Source organism: Argiope bruennichi, chromosome 9 (genome assembly GCF_947563725.1).
Source record: "Argiope bruennichi chromosome 9, qqArgBrue1.1, whole genome shotgun sequence".
In the NCBI taxonomy this organism is placed as follows: Eukaryota; Metazoa; Arthropoda; class Arachnida; order Araneae; family Araneidae; genus Argiope; species Argiope bruennichi.
This window is the reverse complement of record NC_079159.1, coordinates 103,337,554-103,359,208: the sequence shown is the minus strand read 5'-3', so window position 1 is coordinate 103,359,208 and position 21,655 is coordinate 103,337,554.

The following is a 21,655-nucleotide window of genomic DNA, read 5'->3' as shown; positions in this document are numbered from 1 at the left end:
TTTGTTCGTACCTTATGCGCTGCCATTATTTCAACCACTTGCGCTGAAACTTGGTCAACTTATTTCTTGCACCTGCGTGAAGGTTATAGGTATAGTGCAGTTATCATATTTAATATATAAAAATTAATTTTTGTTTGTTCGTACCTTATGCGCTGCCATACTTTCAACCACTTGCGCTGAAACTTGGTCAACTTATTTCTTGCACCTGCGTGAAGGTTATAGGTATAGTGCAGTTATCATATTTAATATATAAAAATTAATTTTTGTTTGTTCGTACCTTATGCGCTGCCATACTTTCAACCACTTGCGCTGAAACTTGGTCAACTTATTTCTTGCACCTGCGTGAAGGTTATAGGTATAGTGCAGTTATCATATTTAATATATAAAAATTAATTTTTGTTTGTTCGTACCTTATGCGCTGCCATACTTTCAACCACTTGCGCTGAAACTTGGTCAACTTATTTCTTGCACCTGCGTGAAGGTTATAGGTATAGTGCAGTTATCATATTTAATATATAAAAATTAATTTTTGTTTGTTCGTACCTTATGCGCTGCCATACTTTCAACCACTTGCGCTGAAACTTGGTCAACTTATTTCTTGCACCTGCGTGAAGGTTATAGGTATAGTGCAGTTATCATATTTAATATATAAAAATTAATTTTTGTTTGTTCGTATCTTATGTGCTGCCTTACCGTTCAACCACTTGCGCTGAAACTTGGTCAACTTATTGCTTGCACCTGCGCGAAGGTTATATTTTAAATTTGACAAAAGACAAACAGTAAACCGGAAACATATCATTCGGAGTTAATCGCATATATATCAAACAAAATAAAATTATTATAATTTGTGCCAATCAATGTGAGTTAAATGAAATCGAAAATATTTATTATTTTTTCCCCTTCTCATTAATGAATAGTCATCTACACACGATGTTGTCTTTCAGCTTGCACAGTATTTTATCTACGGCAAACCGCACATATTATTCAAAGTTTATCTGACATATACAAAATGGAATTATTATTATCGATGCCAATCAAGTTAAGTTACATATAATGGAAATTTTCCAGTGCAATCAGTAATTTTTCTATTTATTCAGTGAATCGACAAACGATATTTCGGTTATACAAGTGTATATAGTGTTGATTGTTTCGACAAAAAATATGTCTCCAAATGTTCGTCACTTAATAGATCTACCAAAGTAGCACGTAGAAATAAGCTGAGCTTCTCAAACAAACGAGGAACGTCAAGCGAGCAATAAAGTAGATCGTTTATGAATTGCAAATTTACGTGCTTCAGAATCTCAAAATCAACATGCGGCAAGAATCGAACGACAACGTTTATATGCTACCAGATCACGCGCATCAGAATCAAAAGACCAATATGCGGCGAGAAGAGAGGCAATTATTCTTAACGGAAAGCCAACAATAGAAGATGTGCTTATTTCACACATTCCCATTATTCCCACTGACATGCCTTTTGATTCCAAACGACTGCAATTCCCCATTCGACTTGCATTCTCTATGACCATCAACAAGGTGCAATCACTTCAAGTGTGCGGATTAAACCTAGAACATCCATGTTTTTCACATGCCCAATTGTAAGTTGGATGCTCACCAGTCGGACAGCCAAGAAATTTATTTGTTTTTGCTGAAGACGATAAAACAAAAAATATTATCTACCTTAAAGCACTTGAATGATGAAATAAAAAAAATAGAATAAATATTATTTGTACTTCTCCTTTACATATCATTCCATTTCAATGAATATATTCATTGCAAATAAAAAAACAACTATCATTCTTTCTATCATTTCGAATTAAACAAGACAGCTATTTGAAATTTCTAACGATGTTTCCAAAATTTTTTCTTTGGGGACAGCAACGCGCCGGGTACCAGGTAGTAAATAAATAAAAGAAAATTAATACTTTTTGAATGTGAAATAATTTCTTTTCCGAATTCTACAAAAAAGTATTAATGAAAAAAAACCATATGAAAACTAGACTTAAGCGAAGGGTAAAAAAGAAAATGTCTATTTTATTTTCTTGTTTACGAAATATCCACGGAGAAAATATTGTAACAATCAACATTCCGAATTCGAAATTTTATTTAATCTCTGTTTCAGGCATAGACTCGGTACCCTTTAACTCCCCTGCTTCCCCCAAATAATAATTTTAAAATTATGACTGTCTGTCGGTGGGTCATTGTATATAATAATTCAAAAATAAAATGAGCTGAAGAGATAAAATTTTGTAATCTAGTGTTAATACCAAAATTTTAAATTTCTGTCAAATTTTGGATGAAAACCATTTACAGAAAAACTATCTCTTCCGTCCGTTTGTCTCTAAGCGCCAAGAGATAGATTTAGCGATTAAACTTATGATCACAAAGTAGATGTGCTTCAAAATTCAAACCAAATCATCAACGTGTTGTACTTCTGCTGATTTACTTATTAAAATGCATGGGAATAGGATGGCACAAAAATTCAATGCCTTTAAAAAATAAAACCCGACATGCAATTTTGAGACCAAAAATGTACATATGGATCAACTTTTGAAGGAATCAAGAAACCATATATGGCATTCTTCACAGTTCTACGAAGCAGAAAAGATGCCATATTACGTCAGCGTAAGCGAAAATCAGAAATATCCTGGCTTACATAAGATTAATTAGACGGGATAAAAATACTTTTTCTTACGATTTTACGTATTATTTTGGCAACAGAATGCCATAGCTCCTTCAAAACTCACAAGTAATAGCAGTTTTAAGATGTTAAGCAATGATTTAAAGGAGAGTTTTTTTCTTTAATTGAATTAAATCTTATCTTAAAATTAAATCTTAAATTCTTTCTTTAATTGAATAAAATCGTTAATTGAAGAATCAAACTATCAATGAGAAAAAGAAAAAAAAAAGTCAGAAAATGTTACGGAAAAAGAAACAACAATAAAAAAATATTTTAATAAATACGCTTTTCTCTGAGAACTAAAAAGTAGACTATTATACTCTTATGAAAAGTTTGAGGTTGGAACAAATGCTTAAGAACATTGTGCATTCATAAAAATGCTTATTTTAATTTAGTACACAAGAAGTTAGGAATTTCAATCCTTACATTGCTAAGAATTGTAAAAAAGGATTTTAAAACATTTCTTAATTTTTATATCTTGCATAAATCTTGGGAAAATTGCTTTACAAAATCATATTTTTCTTAAATATGTTTTGCAATTAAAAAAGATTTATTGACAATAACTAATACTGGCTTTAGTTAAACAAACTGGCTGAAAAAAACTGGAGTGAGTAATAAATATAGACTTAAAAACCTCATTTTTCAAGCAGTAGTTTCTACATTCTTAAATAAAAAAATAGTATTCCCAATCATAAAAAAGAGAATATATAGTTACAAGTGATTTTTTCTAATTACTTTCTCGTTTACGCAGTACAGTGGAAAATGTGTAATCGTCAAAAAAAAATTCAAACTCGATATTTTGACGAATCTTTGCGTTTCACACCTTCCCAAGTTCGAAAAACACATTTTTGGGAAATCTCCATCTGTTTGTGACCAAGATAACTCAAAACGTCTTTGAGCTGGACGGATGAAATTTGGTATGTGGTATTTACACCGAATTTGTAGATTTCTATTAGATTTTGAACAAAATCCCTTCTTCGGAGGAAGTCTGTCTATCCGGCTGTTTGAATATAAGTTAACACAGTAACTTCAGAAGAAAGAGAACTAGATGAATAAAATTTCGGTATACATATTTAATGTCTATAGTATAGACACCTATCAAATTTTAAGCTGAAACCAACAAAGCGTTGGCTGGCTGTCTGTCAGTCTGTATTTTTAGAAACATGTAAATGTAATGATTCAAAAAGGCAATAAGTTAAATTTAGTATGGGATTTTTTTGACTAAAAATACACTTTTATGTCAAATGTTTGTTGCAACTGCTTGGGGAAAATGCGTCTGAAATACAAATTCGATTTTTGTACACTATTAACCGTTACCAGGGTTTAATCGCCATAAAACTAGCCAAAGATCACACGATAAGTTCAGTAAAAATGATAAATTAACGCCAAAGTTTAATATTGCGTAATTATGGTATGCTAATACTATACAAGGCGTTTTCTAGTATAACAGTCTTTTCAGAGAATATATGAGAAAGTTTTAGGGAGACCATTACCATTGGTTTTTAGACTTCAATTTATAATACGTCATTTTAAATATTAGCAAGCCTTGTTATAATTTTTTTTTTTTTCAAATTCATGAACTAGTTAAATCTTTAGCATAAAATTAATATTTTATTTAAATGACTCGAGGAACTGCTGAATTATGAAAATATCAAAATAGTGTGTTGACATCAAGAAAACAGAATTACACACTACTTCACAATTCTTAGTTATCTAGAAATAAATGGAAAAAAAATATATCATTCAAATTCTATTGGTACAAACATAACTTACTGCTGCCTTTACAATGGTCAAACCACTCCACTGCTGAATCATGGCAACAGTACTTAGTAATCCCTATCTCTATTATTAAAAACCGCACCTCACTTCTTATTAAATATTTTGCAGCAAGTTTGGAATTTTTAAGTAAACTTTATCTACATAATCTTTTCGTTGAATAACAGCAATTCCCCATTACATATTATTTTATCTTCCCTGTTATTTGGTCTCCGTTCTCCATGGGGAAATATTTAAATTTTTTCTCTCACAATGATTCGCCAGTACTATCCATATTTTCAAGAGAATTGTCTAAATGGCTGTGAGAATAAGAACATGCTAATATTTCTAGTAAGGTTTCTGAAGCCGTTAAATTTGCTGTTAATTAAATAATTTTAAGCCTTCAATACACCCAGGAAATTCTTAATAGCAGAGACGAATGGGATCCGCGTTTTTCGCTGTCTGATTCAAGGAATCCACGAAATGAGGACTGTTTATGGGCCGTTTGATTTTTGTCCTGAAAAATTCCAATTTTAAGAATTTCCTACTTATTTCAGACCTTTTATTTTTGTCCTGTTTACAAAAAACAATGACTACATTGGTCAAGAATTTTTACGGAGGTCTTTGATTTTAGCTTTGTATGGTTGAAGTTAAATATTGAGGCTCTTAAACAGTTATATTATTTGTTCTGCTATTCCTTAATGACAAGAGGCAATGATAGTGCATATGACCAGCTTGTTGACCAAGGGTTAGTTAACCATTTTAATGGTCACACAGTTAATCCATTATACTGTTCGTCAACAGATTCTGAGACGACCACATTTCGACTCCATCTCATTAAAGGGTGAAACGCAGAACGATGAGTGCATTTCCGGTATTCCCTCTGACCTTGGATTTCCCTATTAGATACTAGTAAATGTAAACATCTCCTTTCATCTTTCCTTTCACTCCTATTTTGACGGATTAAACCCATCCTAACGCATGCGCAAAAGCACGAAGGGTTTTACAATCCGTTGCTGAACAGTATATAAATTTATTTTCTTCTATTATTAAAGATTTATTATCATATCGTTTTAAAATTCATTACTAGACATTTCATGTGAGAACAGAAACAAACCCCTCTCTCTGCCTCTTTTTATTTTCATTTGCTCGAGATAGTATTTACTTTATAAAATTCTAAACTCTTAAGTTATCTAATTATATCCCAAAAAAGAGAGCTGGAGGGGAAAAAACTATTTACATATTTGAAATAAACATATAGTCAAAATCAATAAAAAAAATCCAAGTACAAACCAAACATTTTTATTAGTGTCTGGGATCCTGTGTTAACATTTGACCTTTTTCTCTTAATGCGGTGTAATCGAAATATTACAGAAGTAGAGAGCCTTACGAACAATGCATAGTCTTTTCTAATGAATACAACAGAAGTAAAGAGCTTTGCGAACAATGCATAGTCTTCTCTGATGCATGCAACAAAGCAGCGTGCTAAGAAACAAACAAACCAGGTTCAAACCATACATTTTTATTAGTGTCAGGGATCCTGTGTTAACATTGACCTTTTTCTCTTAATGCGATGTAATCGAAATACTACAGAAGTACAGAGCCTTACAAACAATGTATAGTCTTCTCCAATGCATGCAACAGAAATAGAGAGCTTTACGAACAATACACAATCTTCTCTGATGAATGCAATAGAAGAAAAGAGCTTTACGGACAATGCGTAGTCTACTCTAATGCATGCAACAGAAGTACAGAGCTTTACGAACAATACACAATCTTCTCTGATGAAAGCAGCAGAAGAAAAGAGCTTTACGGACAATGCATAGTCTTCTCTGATGCATGCAACAGAGCAGCATGCTAAGAAAACAATCAAAACCAATTTCCTTTATGAGATGTATTATCAGTAACATTCTCAATCATACATGAATCTGAACATTTTTTTCTAATTAAAATTTAAAGACCTTCACCCTGATTTGTAAACATAGTCATTTGGCATGATATAGATCTCAAAATTATCCATTAATAATCAAGTTTGGAATTATTTTTTTAATGTAAACGAATACCAGCGTTTTGAAATGTTGGGTAATTTAGGTTTTATTTTAATTTTTTAGTATTAGGAATCTAAATTCTCCTTCATAGCACAGTTCAGCAAATAATTTCCACTTTTAACTAGAAGGTCGTTTTCTTCTATATGATTTCGACTAGCAGGAACGTACCGATTACGAAACAGTGCTTTTCCAACTGTCCAACTTCCGATTCCAGTGCATTTCAATAAAATCTCTACTGCCACTTGCCCACTCACTTCCCTCACTTTACGAATAAAATAGCCCTTGAGAGTACATTGTTGGGGAATGGGGGTGAGTAATCACCCTCCTATGCCTCCCCCCTCACTGACCGGACCCAAGGGAATCTTCCCTCTCCCGTTTTTTCCCTTTCCCCACTGGAAAAGACGAATGACCGCGGGTGAAACAGGGAAGTGAGAGGCACAAAATAAACGCCGTCGGATGATAGGGTCAAAGTCTAATCAAATCCTTGTAGCGTGAAATGGACATTCTGGAGCTGGTGCAAGGGGGGGGGGACCAGGTTTAAGAAGTGGACGTGAAAGGAGTGGATAATGGTGTCGTTTTTCTTCCGATGCTCGAGTGGACGATTGACCATCTGGGGAAAGGAAGTGATGCGGTGTTTAGACCGAGGTTTGGTGATTACATTAGTTTTGTTGTGATTTCTCGCCCGGAGTTGAATCTACTGTTTTGTTTTTCCCCTCTTTGGAATCCTTGAGAGATAGAAAGAGGCGGCTTTGAAGATTCATGACGGAATGTCAGTGCTGCCTAGAAAGAAGTGTTTTATTGGTTGTAGCAATGAGTCTAACTGAAGTAAAACAATATTATCTAGGCTAAACTCGTAAGACCAAAATGGGACACTGTTTGGAGGAAAAGGCAGGAGATACTCTAAGAAATCCGAAAAATTTGTAAAATAAAATAAAAACCACAAACTCAGACTTCAACTCTGCAGAATTTCATAATCTAGTTCATCAAGAAGAGACTGAGAAGTTGATTTGAAAACTCCGTCTTTACAAACACGAACCAATAAATGATGCGAAGAATATAGAAAGAGGTATTCATTACTGAATGTCTGAATACTAGACAACACGATCATACTTTCTCTATTCAACTCTTAAAAATATCAGCTTTCGATCAATGCAGATGAATTGACTAGACATCGAGATTTTATGGGAGTAAGTCTGATAAAATTCAAAATAGTTGATGCACAGAAAGCACAAAACTTGATTATTACTTATAGCACTATACTTTCATGCCATGAATCAACAATCATAAAAGTACTATTTACTTTATTAACTCGTACTTTCTCTAATTCAGTGATGACATAAATTCCTAACTAACCACTTAATTTAGAGCGAAATCCAGGATCTCCCAAAAGAAAGCAATCAAAGTATAGATCCATTTCTGAGACCATGTCGTCCGAAATTGACCAGTCTACAAACCACTGCAAAATAACGAAAAGGACCAGTGGTAGTGATCTCTCTAAAACTTTCTCGCATACACTCTAATAAATGCATTAACCCAGGGAACAGCTGCATAACAATGGCTCATAATAGTTACGAAATATTGACCTTTGGCGTGAGTTCAGTACTTTTACTGAATCTATCGTATTACCCTTGGCGAGTTATTTGGCGATTAACTTCTGGCATGCGGTTAGCAGTATCTAAAAATCAAATTTGTGTTTTAAAACGTGTCTTTCCCAAGTGATTAAAACAAAAATATGATACAGAGCTATACTTGCAATCATAAAATCACATACCAAATTAGATATATTTAAATCATTAGGTTTTTGAGTTATTGTTTCTAAAAGTACAAACCAACAGACGGTCATTCCCTTGCTGGACTTGGCTCAAAATTTGATAGGTGTCTAGACTATAGATGTTAATTCTGTGTATCAAATTTTATCTATCTAGCTCTCTTCGGTTTGTAGTTATCGTGTTAAATTATATTGGTGCAGCCAGAAAGACAGGTAGACTTTCACTGAGTAGATTTCACACCCAAATTTGATAGAAATTTACAAATTTGGTAAAACGACAGTATACCATATTTAATTCGTCTAGCTCAAAACGTTTTTGAGTTATCTTTGTCACAGATAGAAAGACATTTTCAAAAAATGTGTTTTTAGAACTCAGGGAGATCTAAAACGTTAAGATTCGTCAAAATCTTGAGTTCGTATTTTTCGATTATTACTATACTTTCACGTATAAATACTTATACAAAATGGTTTTTTAAAAACCTTGAAATATATTTGGAATGTTTTTTAGATTCAAATTTAAATTTCGTTTAATGTTATCAATACTCTCTTGGTGCAAAGTCAAAATAATAATAAGTTGACGCTTACTTAGTAACCTTGGGAACATGGATGGAAACTGAGAACTCAATGACTAAAGTGAGAATCAATGAAAAAAAAAATGCCTTCTAAAAAAAAAGAAAAAGAGTAGGCCGCTATAATACTAGTACAACACTTATTGGTGATGGCAAATTCGCCTCTGACTATTTTACCAGTCATATACGAGCTGTTCCCATTCAAGTAATACAAAGCAAAATATATACTACTCCCCCCTCCCTCCCCGCCAAAAAAACATTAAAAAAAAGAGAACTTTTTCAAAAAATACAATTAAAATATTATTTACGACAAAAATCACACATTCACGAAAGCTCGAAAATCCTTTTGAAAATACAATTTGTTTTGAATTAAAATTTCCGCTGATTCCCATATAATGTCTCAGCTAGAAACACCGAATGTGGATTCGTGGGAAGCGTTCAATCTTGTCATTGGGAGGCCCTCGCTGGAAGATGAAATGTGACAAATGTATAATTTTGTTTTGAATATTTTTCACTGTAAATATTTCAATATGAATTTAAATTTTAATTATCTAAATTCAATGTCCTAAGATATAATGGTATGAATTTCATAAGAATGAATATATAAGTTTTTGGTATACCGAAGTTTAATACTCCATTCAATGATTTTTCAAATAAAGAGTAGCAATCAAAAATAGCTTCAATTCATGAAATTTCTTTTTAATTCGAAATAAACAGTAAGAGTTTTAATCCATGTTATCAGCTTAGTTTTTTTTAAATGAATTACTTTTATAAATTTAATGAAATTAATTAAATTAATGAAGTTTCGATTTCATAAAATACATGATATCGTTAGAAGAGCAGTTGAAAGAGTGTTAAAATAACATTTTCCCAACTAATATATATTAATGTTTTTAAGTAAAAACAATTAAAATTTATTATTAAACAGCTAATTATTTTCTTTGCATATTAACGTTCTTTAAATTCAGCTAATTATATTCTTTATATATTAACGTTTTTAAGTAAAAACAATTAAAATTAAAATTTATCATTAAACAGCTAATTATTTTCTTTACACTGCTAAGCTAATTATTATGCTTTATGAGAATATATTCCAAATTATTTCCTAATTTCAAAAATATTCTTTGTAACTGAATTTCGGTATTTTTCAATTCTGTATATTTTCACATCTAATATTAAAATTTAATTATGACAATCAGTTGTATGAAAACCATTTTATACACAGTCATTTAAATCAAATATCTGAATTTATACCTTGAAGCTTTCTATATAAAAACAATAAAAAAAAAGTAGAACAATTTCATTAATGAAATAAATTTTTTTATTTCTTATGTATTTCTTATTTAGCATTTGGCAAGGTTTTTCTTTGCTTAAATTAGAATCCTAGAACGATCTCTCCAACATTTTCTTCTAGACAATCTAATAAGTTATTCAAGAAAACGCCTTCCATGCACCTGGTGTAAAATAGCTACGAAATATTTATTGACGTGAATTTCACGTTTTTAGTGAATCTATCATATCATCCTTGGTGAATTTTTTGGCGATTTTAATACTGACATGCGATTAATAGTATCCGAAAATGGAATTTGTTTTAGATTCGTTTTTCCCAACAGATGAAACAATACACTGGCACAAGCTACACTTGTAATCACAAATCCTCTATCAAATTTGATATATTTAAGTCATTAAGTTTTTAACATATCGCATTTACATATTTCTGTTACTACAGACCGACAGATAGTCAACCTTTTGTTGGATTTGGCCCAAAATTTGATAGGTTTTTACACTTTAAATATTAAATATGTGAACCGAATTTTATCCATCCAGTTCTCTTCGTTTGTGTTTTTTTTTTTTTTAGTTATTGTTTTAACTTATATTGAAACAACCGGACCGATAGACTTCGTCCGAACGGATTTTGCACAAAATTTTGACAGAAATCTACAAATTTGGTATAAAGACTGTATACCAAATTTAATCTATGTAGCTCTAAGCGTTTTTGAGTTATCTTTGTTACAGCAGACAGATAGATAGACATAATGTTAAAAATGCATTTGTGGAACTCAAGAAGGTATGAAACATGAAGATTCGTCAAAATCTTGAGTTCGAATTTTTTTGACGATGAAAATACTTTCTTTATGCTACATATACGAGAAAGTAAAAAGAATTTTAAAAAATCTCACTAACTGCATTCAGTAGAGAACTCTGTTATTATTAACAATTTAGATGTTACTACTTTTCTATTGATACGTACGAGGTTTGTGCGTTGATGGGCCTCCATTCATCAATGTGAATATGGCGTAAAGAAGGAAATGAAGGAGAAACAAGGGACAAGGGTTAAGATGCTCCGGGGTCCAGTCATCTCGGAAGTAAAGTATTAGCGCTTATTAGCCACTTCTAACGACTTTTTTTTTTTTTTTTGACAACGAAGAAATGAGAAAATACTATCTGTATATATAAAATACTTACCCATGTGGCACAGAAATCTCTCCTATTACTTATTGCTGAATGGCGGTAATCAAATATAAACAAATCATTATGTGAAATTTCAGACTGTTTCATTAAACATTTTTACATCTGTACTTAATCCACTTCGCTCATTAATGAAACTTCAAATTAATAATAAAAATTCTCTGGCTAGAGCTCACCGCATCTCTTAAAACAATCAGAGGAAACATGGCGTCAAAGATATCAAATAATAGGCATCAAACAGAAAGTTTAATCGAACGCGCGAAAATATTCTTACTCATCATCAGATGCGTAATCACTATAATTTACCATTAAAATAAATTTTGTATCTTCTTAAACTTCAAAATATTATCTTTTTAAATATATTAAATTAATTTCTGCGCAATCTTTTTCTTTATTTTCAAAAGCATCTTTTTAATTTAACACATTGTCTATAATAATGTTTTTAATGTTATGCTCAAATTCAAATTCATCTATTAAAACACTCGATCTCGTACTTGTGTTAGTGTTAAAATTAAGATTTAAAAAATTGCTTTCTTTGAACATCAAAATAATAATAGAAGTTAAAATTCTATTTCTTAGTTGAAGTACATATACTCTTTAATTTCCCTCCATAGTAATTCATAGCAGACTGGTTCGATGAAACTCCTGTTTTTTGCCTTATTGTACCAAATAACAAGATAAAATTTTTAAAAAACGTATTCCATATTAATCATTAGCTTAAAAAGTCAAAAATTAGTTCGAGCAAGTTGGTTGCCAAAGACGGCTGGCATGCTGAAAGCCCTTCATCCTGTTTATGTACTAATGATCACTGAGAGCATAAAAAGCTTGCTTTGACCCAGGTTTCTCTTGCTTTGCTTTTGGATTGGAAAGAAAACATAATCAGTCTGTGAAAAGCGGCAAAAATGTCGACTCGAAGCACTGCGATTTAATGATTAACACTTTGTAAATAACCTTACAAAGTGTTATTTTAAGGTGTTTGTTCCCCGAGTTTTACAGTAAACACTGTTATCTCAAATAATTCGATTTTTTCCCCTCGGATACTGAATCTTCGATTTTTTGAATTTTTTAATTCCGATTTTAAAATATATATATATATATATATATATATATTGTAGTTTCAATTTATTTTGATTGGTTCGAAGTCAAAATTAAAAATCGAAAAAGAAATAATCTTTAGTAATTAATAATTTTTGGTGGTTAAATTTTTTTCGTATTATTGTCGTCAGTGTCTGCTTTATTTTATGAACTGCCGCTTAGATAAGTATTTTTTATTTTGAAATTATAATGTGCTATTGTTGCATTCAGAGTGCTTGCTGTCTGCTGTTTATTGTTAAAATTATTTTTAGAATAATAAAATATTTTTGTTTATATTTTTAAAAATCTTTTTATGGTTTATTTATTTATCATGACATTTTTTTTATTAAAACTTAATTTTGTTATTAAAAACAAACCTTTACTGCCCTTTTACTTCAAAAGTTATTTTCCTTTTCCAAATCTAAAAATTTTATTCGTGGGACAGGAAGCAAGAGCTATTAAGCGTCTGCAATAAAAAATCTAATATGATTTTGAGAAGAAAAGGGCAAATGATGTTTATAATCCAATTTAGAAAAGTTAAAAAAAATTTCTTGAAATACAATTTAGAAAAAGAAAAAATTAAGGTTATGTACATTAATCACTGGAATGACTTATTGCAAATGGAATTATATTACTTAAAGCTTTGTTATTAAATTATAACTTTTTTTAAAGTGTACATTTCTTTTTCACTCCGTTTCAAAATTACAGTAGACTCCCGATTATCCGCGGGCGGGTTATCCGCGCCTGCCACACAAAGTTTTTTTTTTTTTTTTTTTTGACTGATTTTTTCAAAAAGGTGCAGTTTTACAGTTATGCTTTTGTAATTACATAATACATTACAGTATTAAAACAGTACATATGTATTCATTTTTCTGTGTATCCTTGACGCCTCTCGTAAGTACAAAGCACTTTTCTGTTTTCATTCACAAAATGCATTTTAGGTTAGTTTTGAGTGATATACTAAAATATTAAGCGTTAGTTAAACATTTCCTGCTGTTTATTTTACGTTTTATTGTACATAAAACGATTTTTCAAAGTTGGAATGACTGTTTTCTTTTTTGCTATACCCGTTTTTAGCTTTTTTCGGATTATCCGCGATTTTTGTTATCCGCGGCGGCCGCGTCACCCAATTCCGCGGATAATCGGGAGTGTACTGTATTTGATGATTTATTTAGATGCGATTTTTTTTTGTGCGATCACAGTTAAAAATATAATGTTCAACTCCCATCCTCTTTTTTTTCTGAAATGCATATTAGTGAATAAAGGATTTTAAGAAGTTTGAGGTGAAAAAAAAATGTGTCTTAAAAATTAGTTTTGAATTGAAAGTTTATTATCCACAAATTTAATGAATATTTCGAAGATTTTATTTGAGGAGTTTCGACAATACTAAATCTATCGCCATAGAAAAAATTCATTTCGGGATCTTTTTAATTTTTTGCTAGGAGAAAGGAGTCTTGACTCCTGCCTTGTCTTTAATCCATAGGTGACCCAAACAATAGTATGAAGGCACATGTAATAACACATTATAATTCTTTGTTGCAATGAATATTACTAAAAATATGCACTGAATATTTCAAGCTTTTGCACTTGTAAAATTAATTCGATGTATAACTATTCACATAATACAAGGGCTAGTTTATTACCCGAAACAAACTGAGATTTGTATATTTCCGAAAACTAAATATATAAAATTGTTTTATGTTGAATTTCCCGAAAAATTAATCTACATCTTCTTACCACTCTGTAGGTATTTTTAACAAATAAATAAAAAATAAATAAATAAAACATCAAAATGATGCTCTCGTCTTGAATGGTGCCCGAGACATCCGAATGCAAAGGGTTAATAATGGTTTTCAAGGATAATTTAGATTTTTAGAAACGTCTAAAATTAAATTCTGCAGTTCTACCATTACTGAACATTTAAAAAAAATAAATGCTTTTGATTGCTTCCTTTTGGGCAAGAATATCCAATGGCTTCCAACCGAAGCATTTGTCGCGTCTATCAGTTTTCCTAGAGCGAGCGCAGGAGCGATTCTGGGCTTCATCGAATTCTCTTCGAGCAGTGGCTGCGCCAGTCACTGATTGTTTTCTTTCGGAATAAATATGCAGATTAGGCGCTTTCGCAAACAATTCAACCCAGAATTCCAAAAGGCGGGAATAGATTCTGCGGTCGCAATAACATACTAGGACCGGGGCGCAGGTGCAGATGAACTTTTTTATTTCGCCATTCTGATGTTTAGAGAACGACTCTTTATTGATGTCTTCCGATGTTTTCCTTTTTTCTCCCTCTTCGAATTTCTAAGCGTGCGATTGAATTCGATTATTTATCTTGGAACAGAAGAAAAAAATGGAGTTAGGTTAGAAAAAGTTTAAGTTAATTATCTCTATTCGTTGTGTTTTTTTTGCTCTAATCGTAGAAGTTTAAAGCTAAGTAATTTAGTACAAAAATCGAGTTTTCGAATCTCTTAGGTAAGCGCTCTTTTTACATTTTTTTTTCAAGAATTTAAAGAGATAAATGTATCTTTAAATAGATTTAATTCAATTGTATTGTCAGGTTTGGAAATTTAAAGGTGAGTATTTCATTTAAAATGACAGTTGATATAACTCTCTCTTCCACTTTCTTTTCCCTCCTCGAAAGCACCAGATAAAAAGTATGTTTTATTTTTATATTTTTATTTAACATTTTTTTTTTTCGTCTGAAAAAATTAGTATGGAACATGGAGGCGATATAGTTTTTATTTTTTAAATTTTTAAATTAAAGTATATAAACATATTAAATCATATCTGTGTTTTTCTACAAATCGTATGATATAAACTAATACTTAATTCTGCTTTTTGGCTAAATATTAAATTTATAGTTTACTTTTGAAATAATTTTGAAAATTTTTATTCTTTGCTTTATTTTTTAATTTCTTGTTAAAAAATGATGTTACAGAATTTTTGCTTTGTAATTCAACAATATTTATTCATTTTTTTATGAGTTTAGGTAATGTAAAACGTATCTGAGTTGTTGTTGTTTATTGTTTAGTTATATTAACGTCCCGTTGTAAAGCAACACTAGGGCTATTTTGGGACGGACCTCGTCATTTTGAACCGCGGTCAGATGACGAGGACGACACCTGAGCTGGCACTCCCCTCTCCACACCACACCAGCGGGAGGGCGTTTGGCATGACGCATTTAACGTGCAACAGACCCCCTTACATGATTGTTCTTCGGTGGAATCGGGTCTCGAACCTGAAACCCTACGGCTCACAAGCCGAGACCTTACCACCAGGCCACCGCGGCCCAAAGCGTATCTGAGTATTCACAATTACTTACATTAATAAAGGTGAACGTCTTATTTTGTAGTTGGAATGTTACGTTTATTCGTTAAGATTACGACATGAAGATAAAATCATATAAACTCCAGAGAGAATAAAATAGCCTTAAAGGTTGGAATATAAGGATTTCGAGATCCTCTTAACATTCATTGGGAAATAGTAACAGAATAAAATAATATGCTGATAAGTTATCCCAGCCTGATATTTATCGAAATCTCGCCTTTTCTATAAACTTGGTAGAAGCAAAACTTGTCGTCTTGAAATATCTTGTTATAATCAGAAAAGGAAAAGCAGTGACATAGAATGAAGTGCTGGGAAATGTGCGAGTCAAACACTGGAACAGATCGTACTCGAAAATAAAAAAATGAAGGGATAATCAGACGAAGCTCGCTATACAAAAGCATCCAGTTTTATGAGTGTTTTATTGAACGCAAATTAAACTCCTATAAAGCAACCAAACTACCAAGCCACTTCTTCAAAAATTTAACGGGCCCCTCCACCACCAAGTACGACGACGATGTCAATCACTTATCTTTAAAATAACAGAAACGTAACTGTTGTGTTTTAAAAATGGGATCGCTTTTCTAAAACCTAGCGAATTCTAAAGATATTTTTAAAATTTTTTATATATTTAACTTTTTTGTTGGGCTTATCGTCTACCTTGAAGATTCGTCTATTCTGTTATTACCTTATACTTCAAATCTTAACAGTATTTATTGCAAAACAAATCAAAATAAATAAGGAAAAGAAAATCAGAAAGGAAAAAAAAATGTCTCAGATAACTCAAAAACACAGACCGCGTATATCATAAATAGAGTCAAAAGCTAGCTAAAAATCTCAGGTATTGATTCCATAATGTATTTAAAAGCAGTGAAGGTTTTACCATCTCGAATAAGCTCCAGATAACAGAATGGTAGAGTTAATGGGATAGAACTTCTCGCTAATATCTGTATAAGTTGATAAGGAGGTTTCACATTTATTTCCTCCCGGGCAGATGATTTCACACTTCAAGCGAAATGCATTTTGATATAAAAAAATACAGGCGAGTGTGAACGAAAAGTCCAATGACGACGACAGACTATTGGACTTTAAGTAATGATAACGACAATCTATTCTATACAAAAACATGAAGCACGGGTAACAAAACACAGAAGAAACATACGCATAATAGCATTTGCAGTAATCATAAACAAACAAATATAAATCCCGTTACTAAACAACTGCAACAGCACAAAATACTCGGAAAGAACTGGTTGGAGATTAGTATTCCAAAAAGTGAATTCACTGAGCTACTCGTTTCAGCTTTACTTGACTGACTCACCCACTCGTTTGTATGCCTTTGCTTTTATAGCTCCCGTAACAAAGCATCGAATGTTCTAGAATAAAGTCCTAATGGATATATTACCTAATTTTGCTAATATTCGGGAATCTTTATTTTTGTTGTCGAAGTTACTAAATCGTCTAGTTTTTTACTAAAGTCGGACAACAATGATTCAGTGTTCAGCCAACATCTGTTAAAGCTTCTGTAAAAATCTTTTCCTTATTATGAAATAAACTGCGCAGGGAAGAAGTTTTTCAGATTTGGAACAGTATAAAACATTTTTAAGGCAGATCTGGCAAAGTGTAAATTATGTTCCAAGACATAAAATCATGCATAGATCATGAAACTTCTACAATGTCTGGTTCGTCTAAGTTCTTCATATATTTCTAAGCAAAAAGACTTAAGCAAATATATCTAAAATTAAAATTTGCTGTTTATTATCTTTTATTAAATAACTGAATATTTTTTGGAATTCCATTTCATGTATCTTAATTCAATGCTTTCATACTTTTTTTTTCAATTGTGGGTTATGTTTAACGACAAAATTTTCTGATTTAAAATAAAATTGCAAGAATTTTGCAGTTTAAAAAAACGATTAATTTTTGGGAAAAAACTTAGAAAACATGCTGTAAATTATTTTTCATTAATTTCTTCTGACGACATGTTCAGAAAACTATTCCGTATACGATCTGCATTTTTGTCAATTTTCGATCATTAGTCAGTTTTCATTATGCATCATCCGAAATTAATTTAATATAAAGCAAAAATACATGTGCCTATTTCTTTGCTACGATTTCCACAGAAATGATGAATAGTAATGGTATGAAATTTACACATGCTATTCTGTGACCTACGTTTATGTCAACTGTACTATTTTATTCTAGATCGTATGCGTTAATCATAACTTTTCGTCTCCATGACGACTTAGAAAAGGATAAAAATAAAAGATCTAAAAAAAATTTGAAAGGTTTGTCACTATTCCTCTTTCCTTGTGCAGCAGGTTGCCCCTCTCCAACAGGTCGATTGTAAACTCTTGCCAGGCAAACTAATACTGTACCTGAGATGCACCTTCTCATACTCCAAAGTATATCTGTGCCAAATTTGATTGCTTTAGGTCTAATTCGCTATTCTGTAGAGTTGCAAAGCATAAACAGACTTCCATCTTTATTAATATTAGATAATTTTATTGTAATTTTGAGTGAATGAGCAAAGAGGGAAGAATGAGCTTTTGTTTAGTAACTTCTTTCTGTAAATTATTTCAAATGATTTATTGTGCTTTATTTATTATTATTTTTTTAGACTGAGCTCACATTTTATTACTTTTATTATTCCAAGCTATACAAAGCAAGAAGAAAAACCAGGTAAAATACATATTGACATTTAAGGAATGCTTTCTTATTTGTGTAATTGCACAATAATTGAATAGCTGAACGCATGAAATGCTAACGGATAACTTCAGAAAATGAGTTTAGTTCAGTTTCATTATATTAACGTCTCGTTTTAACGCAACACTAGGGCTATTTCGGCACAGACCTTGTAATTTTGAACCCCTGTCAGATGACTAGGACGGCACCTGATCTGGCATCTCCTCTCCAAACTTTCACACTACACCGGGGAAAGGACGTTTGGCCTCGACGGATTTAACATGCACCAGATCTGCTTACACGACGATTCTTCAGTGAAATCGAGTCTCGAACATCAAACCCTCCGGTTCCGAAGGCGAGATCTTACCACTAGGCCACCACGGCTCCTTTAGAAAATGAATATGACCTTGTAGAAGATCATGCTATAGTCTACTGTAAGTATAGAGTATTCATTTATTCTGCCAAATCTTAAAACAAGATCTTATATTTACAACGACTCAAAAATATAAATTTTGACTTTCCGTACTGTCCTATGGCACAATATGAACTTTTCTATTGATGAAATTTAGGAATGGAATTCCATTATGTCCTATTATTTCATTAAACTGACTCACTTCCAAACCAATGCTGTTATAAGTTCGTTTAATTGGCAGCGTTCGTGCGTTTGGAGGATCAACGCAATATTTATCGCCTTTTTCCGACAGAAGTGGAAAAAGAAGTTCCGCACTCGGAAAGAAAAAGTAGGCTCAGGTGGCGGCGGATTTCGACTTTTTTCTTTTCTTGCGGATGGCTGTGAGTCGGAGCGGAACCCACGGACAGAGGAGAGCTGCATTTCTCTCGGCTTCGGAAGGCCCGGGGCTGCCGAAATGCAACAACCTCGATTGTCGATTTGCGGATCCACTTAGACTCTCCTACGGCGGATGGGTTGCAACATTCAATATTTCATCGCTCATTTGGCATACCTTTCCAAGAACCGCCAAGTATTCAGTTAGTTTTTACAATCTCCACGCGAATAGTGCAGATGGAAATAGAAAGGCATGGAAATCGGTAAGACATTTGACGGTTGTTCTTGATTGTATGCTACTCTTAATATTATCATAGTATCACTTGAAAGCTAATATTTTGAGTTTAAAATAATGCAAAAATTATTTTGTGTAATAATATTCACCTTTGTGCAATAGTAAGTTGTTACAGAAAAATACGCATTTCGATTCATTTTAGATCAAAAAGCTAACTAAAATTTTGCGGACACAAATAAACTATATGCTGATTTCTTGCTGAGCACAATAACTATATGCCAAATTTGGCAACTCTAGTTGCTAAAATTTGTCCTGCAAAACCTTTTGAACAATTTTTGCATTGTGCTTACCTCATGACTTAAATTACTGGTAGTATCCAGCAAGGAAAATTTAATTTTTCAGAAGCCTTCACTCTAGAATTTGACATCAATGTAAAACCAGAAAATGGTTTAAAGAGGAATTTACATTCTGTTCGTCATTATTGAGATTATGCACCTACTCCGTCAATCTATCATTCAAGACAAGAATCACTGATGACATTCACTTCTTGCTCTATAGGTGCTTGTCTGATCTCTGTTCTTCATTTCTCCAAGAGTTTCTAAATTCTTGCATACCTTTCTTTCAATGTCTTAAAAACTGGGGGGGGGGGGGCATTCTTTCTTCAACTAAACTGTACAAATTGGTCGGCACGAATTGATAGATGTATTTCTGTTCAGACGGAATGAGTCATTTATACGGTTGTCTCTTTTCAGACATGACCCACAAATTCAGCATACCTGACTTAGGTTTCATTTAGCCTGATTGGTAGGGCATTGGACCCGAATCCCTTGGGGTGTGAGTTCGAATTCCGCCGGTCGAAGACTCACCGTGTATAAGATGACCGGTGCACGTATAAATCGGTCGTGGCCACAAAGTCCTTCAAGTCGAGACAACATCACTGAGTGTACTGGTTCAGAGAGGATCGTTCTCTGATTCGGGTCTAAATAACAATCTGAGGATGAGTGAATGAAATATATGAATCAAGTCGGCCCCGTAAAAAGGATTGTGACGCACGAACTAAATCGTACTCTTGGCCCTAGATGGCGCTACTGAAACAATATCGGCTAATCTCGGCTTAAAATCACTGACTTCGTCGGCGAGTTTATCTACGCCATAAGAAACAATCAAGGTTTCATCATCACTTGTAAATAATCTGAATACCAGTTAGACTGGTTTTACCATTAAATTATCCTACATGATCGACTAAAGACGCTGCAGAAATGCGGACTTAATCATCAAAAGAAGCTGGCAGGGTTTCGTCCACCCTTTATAATAAATATTGAATTGCAATAAATATTTTACCCTAAATGAGCATTTATTATTATAATTATAAATTATTGATATGGAAGACAAAAGTTTGTAAATGCTACTAAAATTTATTTTTCACTTAATTTTTTTTTTCTTTAAAAAAAATGCAATTTTTAGTCAAAGAAAAGTTGCTACCGCAGCTTGATATCTTAAATATTTTAATAACTTCCAAAACACAACCAAAGTACAAAAGCTACAAACAAACTGTAAAGTGTTTGTTAATGTTAAATACCTTTGTTGACAACAATCTAACAAATTCAAGAAGGAAAGTAAACAAAATCTGAAACTTTTCATAAGTAATTAGAAGAGAAATCGCTTTAATTTATTTAGATTTCTATATCAATAAGGATTGTTAAATTTTACCTCATGTAATGGCAAATCGTTGTGCCATTTTTTCATTCTCTCTCGGTATATGCGAATGTTTATTTTGCGGTGGTCAAAATAAATATATTTTATTTAATTAGAAAAGAATTTAAATTAAACCATCATCACATAAATAAAGCAAGTGTATGAAAAATTCACAACTAAAAAAATATGTAATCAATGAAATAATAGTTTAAACTGGCCTTTCAACCATATCATTTTTCGCAAAGTACAGAATAAGCCTATATCCATTCAATATCAAAACAATATGAAATGATATATTAGTATGGATAATTGGATAGTTTTATCCTCTTTTTATGAAAGTTCTGAAAAAATACCAGATCCTCTACCTTGTCTCTTTCAGTGCAGTTAATGTACCGGTTAGTTCCTTTTCTACTAAGACTAGACAAAATTAACGAGTTTTTTTTTGGATTCTTGGACATCAAGTTTGTTTTATATAATGCGATGTATTGTTTTCATCATGATTTATCTAGTACCTGAAGAGATCTGTTTTAACTGTTATAAATGCAATGAAAGAAATTTTTATTGTCACATAT